Raw genomic sequence first — 4,259 nt, 5'->3', positions numbered from 1 at the left:
TCTGTGGAATGCCTATTCACTCTCTTAATGGCATCTTTAATGATCAGAAGCTTATAGATTTAGTGAGGTTCAATTTACCAATTTTTAAAATTTAATCGTTAAGTCTCTATCTACCCCAGATCATGACGGTATTTTCTTTTGGCATCTTCTAAAAATGATTGTTTGGGCTCTGATTGGAGCCAGCACGTGGTCATCTCTATGCCTCCAGGTCAGCAGCAGAAGGCACCAGAGCCAAGTGAGACTCAATCCGCAGGGTATACGACTTCTTTGAGTCTGCAAGTGGACCACGTTTGGCACATCTGCCATTAAGATGTGGTCCTGCCTTCTCCCAGCAGCTCTCCTCAGTATTAGGCTTCGCCGAAATTTCACAAACTCCCACCTGGATCCCCAAGCTCCTAAAAAGTTATTTTTGTCTGAGGATGGCCGCATCATTGTTTATTGATGAGGACAGGAGCTGGGGACTTCCTATTCTACCGCCTTGCTCACCCTACGAGTCTTTTTTTTTTTAAATTTTTTATTGTTATGTTAATCACCATATATTACATCATTTGTTCTGGTGTAGTGTTCCATGATTCATTGTTCGTTCATAACACCCAGTGCTCCATGCAGAATGTGCCCTCTTTAATACCCATCACCAGGCTAACCCATCCCCCTACCCTCCTCCCCTCTAGAACCCTCAGTTTGTTTTTCAGAGTCCATCCTCTCTCCTGGTTCGTCTCCCCCTCTGACTTACTCCTCTTCATTCTTCCTCTCCTGCTATCTTCTTCTTTTTCTTTTTTCTTAAAATATGTTGCGTTATTTGTTTCAGAAGTACAGATCTGTGATTCAACAGTCTTACACAATTCACAGCGCTCACCATAGCACATACCCTCCCCAATGTCTATCACCCAGCCACCCCATCCCTCCCACCCCCGACCACTCCAGCAACCCTCAGTTTGTTCCTGAGATTAAGAATTCCTCATATCAGTGAGGTCATAGGATACATGTCTTTCTCTGATTGACTTATTTCACTCAGCATAACACCCTCCAGTTCCATCCACGTCATTGCAAATGGCAAGATCTCATTCCTTTTGATGGCTGCATAATATTCCATTGTGTATATATACCACATCTTCTTTATCCATTCATCTGTCGATGGACATCTTGGCTCTTTCCACAGTTTGGCTATTGTGGACATTGCTGCTATAAACATTGGGGTGCACGTACCCCTTCAGGTCCCTACATTTGTATCTTTGGGGTAAATACCCAGTAGTGCAATTGCTGGATTAAATGGTAGCTCTAATTTCAACTGTTTGAGGAACCTCCATACTGTTTTCCAGAGGGGTTCACCAGCTTGCATTCCCACCAACAGTGTAGGAGGGTTCCCCTTTCTGATATGAGAAATTCTTAATCTCAGGGAAAAAACTGAGTGTTGATGAGTGGTGGGGGTGGGAGGGATGGGGTGGCTGGGTGATAGACATTGGGGAGGTTATGTGATATGGTGAGTGCTGTGAATTGTGCAAGACTGTTGAATCACAGATCTGTACTTTTGAAACAAATAATGCAACATATGTTAAGAAAAAAGAAAAAGAAGAAGATAGCAGGCAGGGAAAAATGAAGGGGAGTAATTCGGAGGGGGAGACAAACCATGAGAGAAGATGGACTCTGAAAAACAAACTGAGGGTTCTAGAGGGGAGGAGGGTGGGGGTTGGGTTAGCCTGGTGATGGGTATTAAAGAGGGCACATTCTGCGTGGAGCACTGGGTGTTATGCACAAACAATGAATCATGGAACACGACATCAAAAACTAATGATGTAATGTATGGTGATTAACATAACAATAAAAAAATTAAAAAAAAAAGAAGTAGAACTTGCTGCCATTATCATGGCCCTGCTGTTCTGCTGAAATGATCATCGGGAACTCCTGACCCTGAGCAGTACATCTGGGCTGTGTCTTTTGGGGAGTGAACCCCAGGAGAGCTCCTTGCCTGGTCTTGGAATTAGAGGAGAGTGGATAGCAGTTTTCAGAATTAGAGGGTGGGTGGGGGTGTCTGCGTGTTTGGGAAAAGAGTGGCTATTAGGATTAGACTTTTTGTCTCTGAGTCAACCTACAAACTCTGTTGCTTGTGCCCGAGTTATTTTAGAGAGAAGAGTCATCTCAGAAAAGTTAGATTGTCAACTTCCAAACCCTGGAACATTCTGTCTTTCCTAACCTTAATTCTTCAGGTTCTTTTGGTACTCTAGAATCAGGGGAAAGATTATTTTAATACCTTCTTTTTGATCTGAAAGATCGCTGGCTGGGATGAAGGTTGGTAAGTAAGGTCTTTTTACCCAGGCATTCATATCTCCCTGAGCATCGCGTGGCCTCAGCCTAGATCCTTGTTCATAGAGGGAGACCAATTTCAGCTGCTTCTGTAAATCACTGGGCAGTTTAATCCTTCCTTATATCCTTTACATGAAGAGACTCAGTGTCCTTATCCATGAAGGTGGGGGTGAGCAGACTGGGGGTGGGCGGGAGGAGAAAGCAGATATTACCTCAGTTATAGGCAGTCATGAGGTTCAGTAATGTGCCATCCACCGAACCCTCAAGTTTTCCTTCATCTCAGAGAATCTCTTTAGAAATAGAACTAATTTGTAGTCTGTTGTAGATTACAGTTCATTAACTTCTCTTTTGCCATCTTTGATTATACACTGTCACTGTCCCCTTTTTGACATGAAGGTATACAGCCTTGATTCATTTCTTCCTTCCTCTTTTTGCTTAGTGGCTTCCTTCTCACTCATTGATCTCAAAAGCATCTATACAAATAAAAACAAATCATTAATTTCCACCAAGGTTTTGCCCAATTAACACCCTTCACCCCTGCCCTTGGAAGTCCACACACAAATTCCCCCTCAGCCTCCCTCCTAGAGGGGATTCTTCCTCCTGAGAGTCACCTGTGCCATGAGCACAGGCCCTGGGTTGTGACAGTTACACCATCCAGTGGAGGACTTCTTAAAATAAATTTTCTCCTCTTCATTCTGTGATCTATGTAGCCGTTAAAAAAAAAGAAGAGGAAGAATGGAACAGCTCAGTGTGTCATGATGGGAAATGACCGAAGAGGTATTTGTACACAAAAAGGAAAGGAAGGCTCAGAGTGGTGGGTATAGTATGCTAACATTTGCAGGGGAAAAGCATCCACTAAAAATAGACACACACATAACGTATAATTGGATCCACTTAGTGTTTATGGAAGGATGTACAAAAGACTTATCACTGTCATGGTGTCTGGTGAAGGGCGCTAGGTGTCCAAGAGTCAAGGATGGGAGGGACACTTGCTGCTGTAAACTTTCTAGTGACTTTTGAGTTTTGTGCCATGCGCATGTATTTACTGGTTAAAAATTAATCTGTTAGAGTGTTGGCTCGCAAACTGGCTCTTGGACACAGAGGGCAAAGAGAGACCACAGAAAGAGACTGCTCCAGGTTTGGTAGGTGGCAGGTTTAAGCAGCAAGGGAGCTTATACATGAAGTTCGTCTTGGGTGGTCACAACACTAATTGATTCCCACACCCACCTGCCAAATCTTAAAAGTTCATAAAGAGACCGTAACTGGGTTCGGTCACATATATGTCCCGATGGTCTCAACAGCACCTTACTTTCCCAGGACTGTGTCCTTAGGGCAGCTTCTAGCTTGGGCAAGACAGGGTAGGAGTGGGGCAAGGAACCTCTGATTGCCTGGGTCCAGCTCACGGGTCAGTCAGCAGTCACATGCTCTCAGAGACCTCCTCCAACACGTAGCTAGCTAGCTAGATAGAACAAAGAGCAAGAGAGAGAAAGGTTATTCTCCATGTTAAAATATTATGGGTTAAAAGACCATCGAAACAGGAATAACTCTCACTTTGTGATAATGTGTCACTGGATGCTACTGTCTTTGCCACCTGAAAGCCTCTCAGAGTCATTAGTGAGGGTGTTAAGTGATGAAATGAGTGGAAGATAATAATAATAATAAGTGGAAAATAATAAAGTCCTGCACTTCAGGCTGCTTTTTCTAGTGTGGATTGTGCAGAACAGACGCTTGGCTGTGCCCACCATCCTTCTCCAACACTGGCTAGCCTCGCGGTCCTCAGCGGCTGTTTTTGTTCCCTTGATCATGGCCCTCCTGCCTTTAGCCACCCACAGGCCCAGTTTCCTGCTTGCTCCCCTGGTAGGACTAATTGAGCTCATCTTTGTCCATATTAGAGAAACTCAAGTCATCAACCAGTAGATACATTTCCCCAAAGGATGTCAATTTTGAGGCTATTGGAG

The sequence above is a fragment of the Eumetopias jubatus genome, unplaced genomic scaffold, assembly GCF_037043125.1.
Source record: "Eumetopias jubatus isolate StellerSeaLion01/CBP00866 unplaced genomic scaffold, mEumJub1_p1.0 scaffold_10, whole genome shotgun sequence".
Classification (NCBI taxonomy): domain Eukaryota; kingdom Metazoa; phylum Chordata; class Mammalia; order Carnivora; family Otariidae; genus Eumetopias; species Eumetopias jubatus.
This window is presented reverse-complemented; position numbering follows the sequence as displayed.